The sequence below is a fragment of the Martes martes genome (assembly GCF_963455335.1).
Source record: "Martes martes genome assembly, chromosome: 2".
Lineage (NCBI taxonomy): Eukaryota > Metazoa > Chordata > Mammalia > Carnivora > Mustelidae > Martes > Martes martes.
The window spans coordinates 76,162,482-76,177,744 of NC_137889.1; the positions used below are offsets into that span (position 1 = coordinate 76,162,482).

General features: G+C 38.0%; 1 protein-coding gene across 4 annotated transcripts in view; it reads left to right on the forward strand.

The window, feature by feature from the left end:
- MARCHF1 (membrane associated ring-CH-type finger 1) overlaps positions 1–15,263 on the forward strand; it is a gene marked incomplete at both ends in the record, with an annotated part of 451,661 nt that overhangs the window by 367,846 nt on the left and 68,552 nt on the right. The window lies entirely within an intron of this gene.

Below are 15,263 nucleotides of genomic sequence, written 5' to 3' on the forward strand. Positions count from 1 at the left end.
ACTGAAAGGCCACAGAAACAGGTCATGGACATATCAGTGGGGTGGCCGGAGCCTTCAGGGAAGGAGAACACATTAACTTTAGTGATAATCATGTACTAAAATGTTTCAACATGTAGATATTTCATAGCTATGATACTCCTTTCTTGCTCTTTTCCCCAACCATATACATTTTCAAAATAACTTAAAGTGAATAAGAATTATAGGAATACCCATGCTAGTATGCACAAGTCAGATGATTTTTAAAAAACAGCTAGTTTTACACGTTCATGTTATTCGCTAGTCAGTTAAGTTGGTTAAGTGAAGTTTTGTTACACCATGCTTGGTTGTTTGGGCTTGTTTTATGACAGTTAAAGTTACTTTATAACACATGTATGTGTGTCGCCTGCCAATAACGTGACCCCAAGAATGCCGCCCATGTCTATTTAAGACAGGACAAGTAAATTTGAGGTCTGGATGTAAATAATAATTGTTTCTCAGAAAGTTTTATAAGATTTTCCTAAAATGCTCATTGATTTGTTCATTCAAGCTCCTGTTATGCATCAATTCTTGGCATTGGAAATATTATAGTGCCTGAGATTAGAGCTTACAGTCTAAGGGCAAACAAAGAAACTATTTCACAGTTGATATATAATTACGGTCATGATGAGGAATATGAAAGCATGTAAAAAGAAAGCCTCACCTAATCTGAGAGATCAGAGAACTCTCTTAAAGAGGTGACAAGCTGACTGAGGCTCAAAGAATGACAAGAATTGATCAAGGAAAGAAACCATTGAGGGAGAACCATTGAGGCAGAAGGGGCCACTACACCAAACCAGGAGGAGGGAAGGAGTTTAGCAATCCAGGGAACTGAAAGTGAGCCACTGTGGCCTGGGTGTGATGGTTGCGGGAGTGGGTGGTGGTTTGAGAGGGGAGAGGGGAAGAGAGCCATGTCCAACATGCTCAGACATCACAAAGAAGTGACACCACTTGATTTATATATTAATGTAAGTTTCTTGTAATCTTTGGAATATGATTTAAGTATGACTTGTCTAAAATATTGGGGTATGGGATAAAACAGTATTTCCAGTCCAAACCAAGAACTCCCCACGTACAGCCATCTGTTGTCTTTCCCCGAATCTACTTCCAGCATAATTTAATGAAAGAAGCTAGTTGTGGGCTTAATGGTAATTGGAGAAAAAAGTAATGCTTGCAATTAAAGTCATAGTGGCTGATTCTCCTAACTTAAAAGCACTGCTCTGGAGGAACATTTTCAAAGACAGGATATTTAACTTAGACTTCTATTAATGGAAGTGTGATCGATGGGCCCATACTTATTATTTCTTGCTGCAGGTTACCATCAAAATATACCCACTAAGCAAATACAGGATTACGTATTATACTGGATGCTGAGAGCAAAAAGCAACAAAAGAGGTGATTATTCCCTTAAGTGGCCTGTTATCTAGTGGGAGAAATTGAACACACACCTGAAAAGATACAAATTCAAGATAGTACAGGGTGAATTAAAAAAAAAAAAAAAGGAATACTGCAGAAATTTGAAGACAGAAAAACTTCTGAGAGCTGGAACAATCTGGAAACCCTGTTAAGAGGTGGGATTGGGACAAAGAAAATTAGAATTAGATTGGCAGACTTGCATGTTGGGCATTGCAGGCACCCAGAGCAGGGCAAACACCATGAGCCCAGACAGAGATGAGGGAGTGATACTCTGCATGAAGAATTTTGTGTGAACTTATATGACTAGGTTGGAGAGTTTACATAGATAACAACTAAAAAAAAAAAAAATTAAAGACCTGGTAAAGAAAACATGCATATCTTTCCAAAGAGTTTGACTGTGTTCTATACATGTTTGTTTTCCTACTGCCTCAGTGGGCCTTTGGGTACCGAAAAGGCCACCTCAGAAACTGAGAACCGATCAAGCGGATTGTGTTCCCCTTCGCCCACCTTCAGCCAGAGAGGTTGCATGATTATCTCTGTATATAATGAGGTTCTACATAATATCCCTTTAAGAAAAATTATTTCGCTGCAAAAAATAATACAGACCAGCCTTTGTGCAATAAAACGGGCCTGATGAAGAATAACATATACAGTCACAGTGTCCCTGGGGGTGTATTGGGAAAGAGATCTAGATTTAGAACAAGTTGCAACAAGGGAGAATGTATCCTGCTTTGTGGTAAGTAGGATTAGGATGATAAAGGGTAATGAAAGGGAGGAACACATGGCATGCTGTCATTCCACCCAGGGATGGGAAACAATCCTGGTGCTTGGAATTGGTGAGAGCATAAGACAAAGGAGTCAGGGTGACTCCAGACCTTAAAACTTGGGAGACAGGAAATGCTGCTGCTACTGACAAAGGCAGAAGAGGCCAGAGGGAGATGGTTTGGGAAAGACATGATCAGTTCCATTACAGGCAGGCTGTTTGTGGTTGCAGTGACATTGCGGGGTCAGCTGTCCAGCACACTGAGACATGTCCCTGAGAGGTAGGAGAGCAGTCACAGTCACAATTCTGTAGAATTGTTCAAGCATTCGTGAACTATACACAGTTCGCCACGAAACAACTGCATATTTGCTATTGTTATTAACATGACATATTAGCACAGGGCAATAGCATGAAAATACTAATAACGAAAATCTCCTGAAGGCCAGGGAGCACATGTAAACTGGGGTATCATTCTCAGTCAGGTGATTGTGATGCCTGAGAAGTGAGTGAAATCTCCGAATGAAATCATTTATAGGAAAAAGGCCTCCAGATGGACACAGTCTGAGCACCAGTGTCCCCTGTCTGAGCACCAGTGTCCCCTGTGCAAGGGAGAGAGGCGGCAATTGCCTATGAACTTGCACTCCGGCTGCTTCAGACATGCACAGGCAGAACCAGCCTCGGCCAGAACCACAAAGCAGAAGAAGCTCCCAGACCCTTCCTCCTTTTCTATTCCTGGCATTTGGTCCCTGCATGGGCACGCTATGCTCTTTCCCACCCTCATCAAAGCCTTATTCAGAGAAAGTTTCTCTATTAGCCAATTAGAGCTTACAGGGAATCTAAGTCGTGCTGTTAACACCCATAGCGTGTGGTGGAAAAGGCTTTGCCTTTTTCATTTGAAAAAAAGAGGGTTTAAAATATGGATTAGATCATGTTAGCCCACGTTTGAGGCTTTTCAGTGGCCTCTTAATAGCCCTCAGTGGTAACTTCAAAATCTTTAATATGATTTACAAATCCATGCATGATCCATCTATCAGATCTGCCTCTCCAGCTTCAGCACCCATCATTAATGAAGACCTGTTCATACTGGTCTGTCTTCAGTTCCCTGGAAGTGCCCAGGCCTATCCCTTTCAGGGCCTAGAACGCCTTCACATTACCCTCTCTGCCCTTCACCAGAATAACTTCTAGTCATTCTTTTTTGCTTGAAGTGTAATTTCTTTAGGGATACCTTCATGATGCTCAACACTCAAGTCTCCTGGGAATCACTTCCATAGCATAATTTTAATTGCTAATATGTGGGTATTTTTGTGATTAACTGTTTCAGATTTATTCCAGTGTCCGCCGTGCCTGGACCAGTGCCTGACAGTTAGAATATATTCAACATACACTTTTTGAATGAGTAGAATTAGGGAAAATGAGTTTTTCTAAGGGAATGATTCTTACAATGTAAAATGATAGCACTAAGAAGTAGATTACTTCATCTGCTATGGAACCAGCATACAAAGCATACTGTACACCAGCCGTGCTCAGACTTTAGTGGACATTAGCATAGAACACAAGACTTGTTAAAATGTAGATTGTTGGCGGTGCCTGGGTGGCTCAGTCAGTTGGGCGTCTGCTTTTGGCTCAGGTCATGATCCCAGGGTTCTGGGATCAAGCCCCACATCGGGCTCCCTGCTCAGCAGGGAGCCTGCTTCTCCCTCTACCTCTGCTGCTCCCCCAGCTTGTGTGCTCTCTCTCTCTCTCACTCTCAAATAAATAAATAGATAAGTAAGTAAGTAAATAAATGAATAAATAAAATCTCTTAAAAAATACAGATTGTTAGACCCACCCCAGAGTTTCTGATTCCTTCTCTGGGGTTGAGTCCATGAATTTGCATTTCTAAAATGTTCCCAAATGACACAGGTGTTGCTGATCTAAGGGGCCATACTTTTAGAACCATTGCTCTATGCTACATTTCTCCTGGGCCTTAAGGGGGGAGAGAGAACAAGTAATTGTAAGGATGAGTTTGGGGGCGCCTAAGTGGTGCAGTCAGTTGAGCATCGATTCCTGATTTCGGCTCAGGTCGTGATCTCAGAGTGGTGAGATGGCGCCCCACGTTGGGCTCTGTGCTCTATGTGAAGTCTGCTTAAGACCCCCTCTCCCTCTCCCACTGCCCCTCCCCCCTGTAAAATAAACAAATGAGTAAATAAATAAATAAGAAAAGATGAATTTGGGAAGCATAATTATAGTTCTTTGTCATATTCTATTGAAGGCTGACACAAAGCAAAGTTAGGTTACCTTCTTGTAGTTTACGCTGTTGTACCAGTAAGTGCTGGTCATCTTACTAAAACCATAGACTGACAAAGCCCCAACTTTACCAGGAACTCAGATGTCATGGTTTGCCTATTGTGTCTCTTCAAACCCACTTCCTCATTGCAACTACCCCCATTTTTATCAGTGAGTTCACAAATACCCGGAATTTCCAGTTTTTGACTATTTTCCTCCTGCATTGGTTATACCCAGTCTCTAACCAAACCCCGTCATTTTTCCCTCCAGATATTGCTTTTGGTTTGTGCCCTCTTTCTCATTGCTAATGTCCCAGTTTGATCCTTCTTTACACTCTGTTCTTTCTCCACATCCACCCATCAGCCTACTACCTCTTTTGGTCAGGACTCTTCTACCAGGTTAAAATTGACTTAAACCAATTCAAATGAGCTTAAACAAGAAAGGGATGTATTAGCCACAGACATAGGAAATCCAGGTATACAGATGGCTTCAGAGGCTGCAGAGATTCAAACAATGTGGTTCTCTTTCTCTGTGTGTTCTCGTTTCTTCAACTGCAGGCAAACTTCCTCTGTACAGCAGAGGGAAGAGACAGTGTGGGCAGAGATAGCTTTAGGTTTACATTTTACCAGACATGACTTAACAGAAAAGAGAAATGTTCTCTTCAAGCAGTTACACATTCACTCCCAGGGATGGAATAGAATTAGCCTGCCCTAGGTCACATCCTTGGGCTGATCACGGTCACCAGGGGCCTTGGGCATTATGCCCAGACCATGCCCTTAGATGGGAAGGTTGGATTTAAAATGTGACTATTGGCAACACCTCCAGGACCTTGTGAATTGGGGAAAAGACATTTCAGTAACAAAAATAATAGCATCAGTACCAGAAAAGGTGGGACAAGAATTCTAAGCAGGAAAAAACAAACAAAAGAATAGCACTGAACTACCATCCAGGTGGCTCTCCCCCTTCCCAGTGTCTTTCTCTTCCTCTCCAAATGCCCCCACTTAGATAGACTTCAACACTCATCTCATTTTTATCCCTTCCATAAAGCTTGCCCAAATAATTGTGGTCCAAAGTGATCTTTCCTTTCTTCAGATTCCCATAACCTCTTGTAGTTGATTTACTTAGAATTCTCCTATTTTCTAGCATCTTCATGTGTATTAGTTCTGTTTCCTATAGACTAAGCTCCTTGAAGTAGAAATTATGTCTTTTCCTCTTTTGGGCTCTCTACAGTACTCAGAATAATTCTAGCATGTAGCAATTGCCCAAAAAGAATTCTTGAAATGGCTTCAAAATTAGAGGATGCCAAAAGAGGAGATACAAAAACCATGGGAACAATGCAAACTGGGTGGTCCACAGCAAAACAAATAAAATATATTTAATTCCATCAATGGCTTATTTAAAAGAGGAAGACCCCAAAAATAACTCCTGATAATGATCTAGTCTAGCTTGGGTTGGATGGTGAGTTTGAAGTTACACTTTATATTGTTTTGCTAAAGCCTTCATTATGCATATTCTCATTTTAAGTTTTTTGAGGAAAATGAGAATATGGTAAAAATCATCTATTTTTTTGCTTGTTTAATTCTTACAAGTTGCAATATTTTTTTATACCAGGTGTGGGAAAATGGAAAGAGAATATTTCTAAAACTTAAAATTTTCCTAACAGAAAACTACTTTCTGAGTAGTTTTGATGTTTTTGACAAATGGTGCAATTGTAAGATTGATTTAGATCACAGTGAACAACTATTTTTGGGGAATTTTAATCTGTATCAAGGAGTGTTCTAGGGGCTGGAAATACAGTGGAAAATATGGTAATGGTCCCATCCCTCATTAACTTATATTCCAGTTGGTAAAACAAATAATTAAAGAGGCAAATGTAAACAACAAACAAACCAAAAAAACCATGAATGAAGCTAAAGGAACATATTGCATCTAATAGAACAAAACAAGTTTCCCTGAGAAACTAATAATCAAGAAGAAATCCAAAGGAGAATAAGTTAAGCAGAGAGAAGGGGTAACCTGTTCCAGGAAAAGGATATAGCATATATGAACCCACAGAAATGAGTGAGATCAGGCATAAAATGATGTGAATCTGGCCTTGCATCAAGTAGGAGGAGGGGAATGGTAGTTAACCATGGAGTTCTTTATCAACAATAGGTAGGAGTTCAGACAGCATTTTAATGACAAGGGTAAATTTTTATAGACTTTTAAGAAAAAAGAATGACACTGTCAGCTTAGTATTCTGGAAGACCACTCAAGCTGCTTTTGGAAAACAGACTGGAGAGGGAAAGACTAAAGGAAAAGGAAACCAGTTAGAAAGACACTGCTGTCGAGCACCTGAGTGGCTCAGGCGGTCAGGCCTCTGCCTTTGGCTCAGATGATGATGCTGGAGTCCCCACATCAAGCTCCCTGCTCACCGGGGAGTCTGCTTCTACTTTTGCCCCTCACCCCACTCTCTCGTGTTCTCTGTCTCTCAAATAAATAAATAAAATCTTAAAAAAAAGAGAGAGAGAGAGAGAGAGAGAGAGAGACAGCTGTGTCCCAGCAAAGAGCTGATGGTGGCTGTAGAGTAAAAAGAAGCAGATGGAGGGGCACCTGGGCGGCTCGCTCTATTAAGCTTCTGACTCTTGGTTTCGGCTTGGGTCATGATTTCATGGGTCATGGGATCAAGTCCTGGAAACACTCAGCGGGGAGTCTGCTTGAAGATTCCCTCCCACTGCCCCTCCCCTGGCTTGTAGACATGCACGAACTCTCTCGCTTTCTCAAATAAATACATAAATCTTTTTAAAAAAATAGTTAAAAAAAAGTAGATGGATTTTTAAAGTATTATGAAAGTAAATCAAACAAATCAAATAGGGTTCAATGGTAACTTACATAGGTATCTGATCTCAAGTTTCCGATTTAGAAAATGGTAGATTATAGGATCCTTTACTATTGAGAGAACACACTGCTTGAGAGACAGATTTAAAAGGAGGAGATGAGTTCAGTTTTATGCATAACAGTTTGAGGCACAAAACAATTATCCACAGAGAGACATCCAAAAGAGTTCAGAAGAGGTTTTCGCAAGTTTACATGAAGATTAGGAAGTCTTGAGCATATAGGTGGTGAGTGTTAAAATCTCCAATGGAAAATCTATGAACTGAGCAGATGAGGGTATGAAGAACCCTGGGAAATAGCAACATTTAATGGCCCTGAAAGAAGAAAAGAAGCCAGCAGAGAGAGGGAAGAAAATGCCCAAAGAGACAAATGAAAACCCAGGATTATATAAAGGAGAAAGAGAAGGTCACAAATAGAGGAGGAGATGAATTCATGTTTTTAATTTGGAGAATCTTTGAGCTCAGAGAGAGAGAGAGAGTAGTTGACGATGAAGGAAACTGATCAGAATGTTTGTTTCTTAAGGTCCCACAGGGAATAGGAAAGGATGGGACCCAAAGACCAAAATAAAAGGATTGCCGTGGCAAGGAAAATAAGTATAATTTTCTTTGCAATAGAAGTAAAAGAGGAAATCACAGATGCAGGGACAAATGTAGATCTACAGATTATATAAGCAGATATATATACAGATACAGATATTTTATGTACAGATACAGCTACTATTTCTTTTTGATGACCTTATAGAGCAAGGGTGTTGGTTGCAGGGTCATACAACAGTGCAATCTGAATTTCAGATAACAACAAATAATTTTCTACTGGAACATACACATACTAAAAAAGTACTCATTATTTATCTGAAATTCAAATTTAACTGGGTTTCCCATATATTTTTGCTTAGTGTGGCAGTGTTTAGCATAGCAAGATAGAAAAGCATTGTTGGAAGTCCTGTTGAGGCCCATACTATGAGTTCATATGGCCACAGATGGCAGGAAATCTACATTTCCTCTATAGTACATCATTCATATGCAGATACAACCAAAGAAGGCAATTGGACTTGGACCTACGGGAGTGATGTCATGAAACATCTAGATTTCACATTTAGCACAACTTGATCTATGCTTCCCCATGTATCTCCAGATAAATTTGAAATTTAAAAACCGAGATAAATATGCTTTACAAATAAGATTTTTAAAGTAAAATAACATTTCAGTTAGTAGTTGTGCTCTCCCTATTTATTTAAAGAAAAAAACCTACTTTTTTATCTTAACTTTTCAGATAATTATAGCGTTGGGAAAAGTGGCTTCATAGATTCATGGATCATCTAGGTCGCTCTCCAGTCTGATCTTTGAAGACCCTTGGAATATCAGCACACATTATCATCTCTCTCTCCTTTGAACATACTATTTTTCAGGACAACCCCTTTCCTTTTAGAATCTCTTAATTGTGAAAACATTCTTTCTAATATTGAATCAGCCTGAGTCCTTGTATTTTCTCCTTCCTAACAGATTTTTTAAATTTTGTAAATGTATCCTATTACTTCTTCCTGTTATTTTTTCTGTACAAAGATGAGACTGACATTCTATTGTCAAAGTCCATTCTATGAGTAAAGGATCAGCTGTTGACAGTTTTCAGTGTTCAGGTGAAAATGTCTCCTAAGTGACCTAGTGAGAATCATTTATTTCCGGGAGGTAACAGATTCTTAAGAAAGTTCATAAATTTATTATTTTCCATAGGCTTTGTCTTTATTTTTCTGAGTCTTATAGGAGTTAATAATAATCTTCCTCCTATTCATTTTAATAACGCTAAGTTGGTAGGAAATGCGGATGTAAACACCATTAGTAACCTGTCACGGGTCAGTTCATTGGAATTACTCAACATAGAGTCTCAGGGTCTCACTTTCAACTCTTGATTTCTCTGTACTGCGAGGGGTCAAACTTGGAAAAGGTAAAATGGCTCTCTCCTTATATATGTGATCAAAAAATGAGAAAAATAGCTGTGTATTGCAAATGTATGCATTACTAGTATGATAGTGTTGTAAAACTAATTTCTTTCTTTGAAATGAATAATTATGTTTATTGCAATCCTCAGCAAAAATTCAGGTATACACTATGCTACTTTATTCTAAGGAGCAAAGGGCTCTCCAGCAAAGAAAAATTTAATTAGCATCACATTCTAATGCTATGAGTGCATTGTGATTTCATGTAGTCTTTCAGCATTTATCCAAGTAGTTTATATTTTGAATGAACAAAAGCGATGAATTAAGGTGCTGATATTTATACATGCACATGAAATTTAGGAGAAAAATAACTTGAAAAGCTTACAGAAATGGCATTTTATATCTTTTCTTAAACATGTATCCTTCAAAGACATGCCTTGTTCTCAGCAAAGTTTTTTGTCCTGGTTGTTCTCAGTTTGGGAGTAAATCTGTCCAGGAGTGGAATGACAATGTCATCAATAATACTAATTGCCTTGACTGGTAGATTATAAGTAGTTGATTAATACTATTATATAGTATTATATACTATATCCTCCAGTGTTACTATATATATTATATATATAATGATTATATAATAATATATATAATATATATTTATTTATATATAATTATATAAATTATATATAAATATATAAATATTATGTGTGTGTGTGTATATATATATATAATACTATATCCAAGTAGTTGATTAATACTATTCTAATTTGATTAAATAGGTCACTTTGATTTTTGGAAATAGCATATATTCTGTAGGCCAATTATTTTAAAAAGTTGTGCTTTTAGAGAAGAAAAAAGAAAAAATGGGCATTTCTCTAACTATAAAACCATCTTCAAGTAAATTTGAAGATTAAGAAGGCATTTTCCAACCTCAGGAAACTTCAGGCAAAAATAGAAATATGGTGCTCCTTCAGGCGGATAAGTCACTATTCACATATTAAAAGTTGGTTAAATTGTACTACATTTATCTTTTGTTTGTTAATTTCTAATTTGTTAAATACCAATTATACCAAAGTGCAAAATACTGAATTAGAAAAAATACCAATTGGGTAGGGTTCATCTATTTCTTAATTTAAGAACAATATGCGTTCAGGATTATAGTGACTGAACTGTGTGCTTGCTTTCATGAGCTTGTATCTGTTTGGCACTGGGCAATTTCTTCTCTGCTTCCAAAAAAAAAAAAAAAAAGAAAGAGCACTCAGTGTCTTCTCTCACACAAATTTGTTTTTAAACATATATATGCAAACAGAAAATGAACACTGTGTATAAACTGATGAATACTGGGTACAGTGCTTGTTGCGTATAAACTGATGAATACTGGGTACAGTGCTTGTTGCTACCAAATCATGATTTATATCTGAGAATTTATTTATAGCATGAACATTGTCTCCATTTCTAATTACCATGTTTAGGTTCTCATCTTCGTTATAACCATTGCAGCGTGGTTACGCATTCATTTCAAATCTTCTGCAGGCGTCCTCATACATAAGCAAATTTAAACAACAGTGTCTAACTGGGTTCAGAAATTAAAATGCCACTGGAACAGCGTGGCTGAGTTCTCTTTTGTTCGTAGGGCTCTGACAGCCTTAAACTCAGCCTGATATTCTCCTTGACTCTTCTGTCAGATACAAGGAGGACTGGAGGAGTCTATTAGCTCCCCTTCACTCACTCCCAGGTTTATGCAGAACTGAAGATGCCATAACACAGGAGTGCCTGTGTTTGGAAAGCTTCTTGGAGATGGCTTTTACTTTAGACATTATACTGCAAACCTTCTTTACTTCATGGTTATCTAACAGGTGATCATGAAACCTTGCTATTTCCTGCTTAACTTGTACCCTGTTGTTCTTATCTGGCCCCTTAGAGCCTCACCTTAATAAATTTTGATGTCTTTATTTTAAAAGTATTTTGATCTGAGCTAGCTCAGAACTCTCAGAGGGCATAATCAAATTAAAATGTTTTGCCACACTCTATGATAGTAACACTAGAGAAAAGAAAGGTGGAATGAAAGAAGAAAAATAAATACCTAGAATGAAATAGAAGTTGTAGACAAAGAATGTTCCATGCATTAGAGGAGTCTTGATTCCAATCAACATTTGAAAGCCTCAAAATTCTACCAGCTCAAACTAGAAAAGACCAGAGAGATCACTTTACCCAGTGATTCTCAATCTGGGCTGCATATTAGACTCACCTTATAAATTTAAAAAGAAAAAAAAAAAAGATATTCCCACCAGGACCCCATCCAGATCCCCCTGGAAAGGATGTCTCAACATAGTACATTTTTAAAAGCCTCAGCAGCCAGGGCTGAGAATCACTGATTGTTTAGTTCAATCTCAGGTGAACAAATAGATGCTCAGAAGATACATATATTACAAGAACCATACTCTGGGCAGGAGGTCCACTTGGCAGTACTTCTACAACCTGGAAACACTAGAATGGAGCCTGGGGGTAAACAACTAGTACAGATTCTTTCCTTTCAGCTCTTAAAACCATAAGGGAAAATGGTTCTCAAAATTGACAAGTTTATTGGTGGAAACAGAAGATGAGTCGCTTTTTATAACTTTCATTTTGATCAACCCTCAAATTTCTCATCTAGCTGCAATTCACTTTCAAATGACACTATAGAAGAAACAAACCATGAAATCCATGGTTCTCAAAGTATCATCCCTATACCAGGAGCATCATATTCACGTGGGAACTTGCTAAAATGCAAATTATTGGACCCCAACCCAGACCTGTTGAATCAAAAAATCTGGGAGTAAGTCCCAGCTATCTAGTTTAACTGGACCTCTGTGAGAATCTGATGCACACTAAAGTCTGAGAACCACTGAAGTGGAAGCATCAGATAAGAAAACAGGCGACTGTAATACAGGGCAGGGTGTTCATGCTGCAATGAATAAGTATAGGGAGTCTGGGAGTATAAGAAAACAGAGCCTGATGCAAGTATGTACATCAGGGACAGCAAAACACAAAGCGGATAGAGGAGATGATATATGTTTGTGTTTGATGATTTTCTATTTCCTGTCTTCAATGACTTGACATACTGTATATATATTGATATAGGTGTGTATACATGTATGTAAACATATATATGTGTATATAAATATTTACACACATGCATGCATACACACACACACACACACACACACACTCCAAAAGGATAAATTAGGAAATTGAGAAAAATCAAGACACATGAAAATAAGGGTAGAAAAATACTAAATCTGCAGAAATGCTTATGTAGAGAATTCCTACAAACTTGTCATAGGCACAGTGGCCAAAGCAAAGGAACACGTTTCATGTGAAACCAGGAACAAGTTTCACATGAAACCTGAAATGGGTTTCACATGAGACACAACTTCTGTTAGTAATGAGGCATGACTAAGCAAAATTTCTTTCATGAGTCATTATAACGAGAACATTTCAATATAGCAGATGATGTCCCTGGGTCCCGGCATGTAATGAGTATGCTTCGCAGAGGTCCCCTTCCTTTAACAACTGAGGGTTGGCAGAGGACAAGGATAATGTCCTATTATAAAACTAGAGAGCTGTGTTAAGTGCTTAAAAGGATGGCTTCTCCAACTCCAAAACTCTAAGACACTCAGTATTTGTGGGAAAAGAAATGTCACAGAAGCAAATTATCCGTATCCACTGGCAGCCTGCACTTCTTCTTGATAAATAGCTCAAGATCAATTCATTCTTGTGTAACTGCCTAATTTCCCATGACATACAATAACTTGAACATTCTTGCAAGGATGATTTTTAAATTTATATAATGCTTGATTTTATTTTGTTCTGTTTCATTTTCATTTTAGTCTTAAATAAAATGTGCTACTACAAGAGCCTATTGACTTAAGAAATAAAAAGATGTATCATCAAAGTCATGACTTCATATTTTATATCATTTTGTATGACCTACATACAATGTATGTATGTAGAAGATAAAAGTTTGGGGAGTGGAGAAGTGGAGAAGATAAAAGTTTGGGGCAAAATGATCTGGAATTTTCTTAAGAGCCTCAAGAAGGATAGAAAGAAGAAATTAAAAAGTCCATGTTTCTTCTTTCTCACCACCTCCACTCACCTTCTGAAACACTGAGCTAATGTGGCCAAGTATAACCATAGGTTGATGCCACTCAGTTGAAAGAGCATTTGTATCAATTCCTCATCTGATCTCACAGCTGCATCCTTCAGCATCCTGTGGGAAGCCATCTCCACCCAAATTCCACTCTGTGAAAAAATAAGGTTCACAAATGTGTTTAGGTTTTGAGGCCTCTTCGCACCTTTGCCAGTGATGAGTTTTGCATGCAGATTAACTTTGAATATATTTATCATAACGATATGCTGAGTAATGGAGATGGACTTCTTTGGCTTCATTTGGAACTATTTCATTTCTTTACTTTTTTGTCAATGTCATTAAGGAATCAAGTACAGAAATCAGCAAATTCTGTGGCTCACTAATATAATGTGAATGTTCATTATGATATGAAATAGCTATACTTCTGTTTATAATGTATATGTATATTTGTGACTGTGTAGCAGATACGTAGTCTCCTATGACTGTCAAAGCTGTTGTGATTACACTCAAGTAAAATGCTATTTTTATGAAATGAAACTGAAGATATTATCAGATTGTATTCACCATGTACTTTTTTTAGAGGTGGGGGAGGTGCAGTGGGAGAGGGAGAAAGAGAATCTTAAGCAGGCTCCACACGCAGCATGGGGCCCCACCTGGGGCTCGATATCAAAACCCTGAGATCATGACCTGAGCTGAAACCAAGAATCAGACATGTAACTGAGTGAGCCACAGAGGCATCCCCCTCACTATGTACTTCTTTAGAGAAGCACCACATTAAGATGCTATTTGAAAATTCAAATATAATTTGAAAATAAAAAGCAACTTTCCTTGCAGTAACAATCAAGAGGTTTTTAAATATTAAGCCCAGAATTTTATCTTCTTTCATGAGGTATGCATCAAAAAAGATCCAATTTCCATCAATATCAAGAAAGCAGAATAATATTACTGTTGTTTCATGTTATATATCAGCTATAAATCATCAAACACTAAAATAACTGGGAGTTAGTAGACAGCGATCTACTCTCTTTTGTTTCTCTCACATCATGTTTAGTGCAACACCATACTTGAGGTTTTGACTTTTGCACTTGCTTTTTCGCATTTGCATTTTTCACTTTTGTATTTTGTGCATGAAAAAAGTTCTACTTTACCTTTCATCAAACTCCATGTTGAAGGTATACATTTAACATTTTTTTAAAATTGTTTTTGTCTTCAAATGACAACAGCTTCAGAGACATTTGAAAAGGCAAAGAGGGGAAGGAGCCTGGGTGGCTCAGTCACTTAAGCATCTGCCTTCGACTCAGGTCATGATCCCAGGGTCCTGGAATTGAGCACCATGTCAGGCTCCCAGTTAAGGGGGGAGCCTGCTTTTCCCTCTTGCATGTGCTCTTGCTTGCTCCCTCTTGCTTTCAAAAAATAAATCTTTGAAAAGGCAAAGAGGGGAGGGAGATGCAAAATTACTGCATCTGGTGTACATAATTAATGAAATTCATTTGTATTGAGTGTGGAGGAAAATGATACCAATTTATCAGTTAGAATATTTCATAGTGAAAAACTATGCTCAAAAAAAAAAAAAAAGAGATCAAAAGATGATGAAATTACAGGAATACAAAATGAAGGCCAGGCACTGAGAAAGACCCAGTGGACAGTGATGAACACTGAGAAAGTTGAAACACATCCACAGGTGAACACAGCCACATCCAGGCAGGTGAAAATGCTAATGATACAGTAGGAGAGACTTCTTTCAGTTCTAAGGAACTGAAGCAGAATTATCACACACCAAAATGGAATGTGTGAATATGCATCCTTGCGTAGATCATAGATGTATCCCGTAGTTGTATGAAGTATCAAGTTTTGTACACTTAGAATTTAAA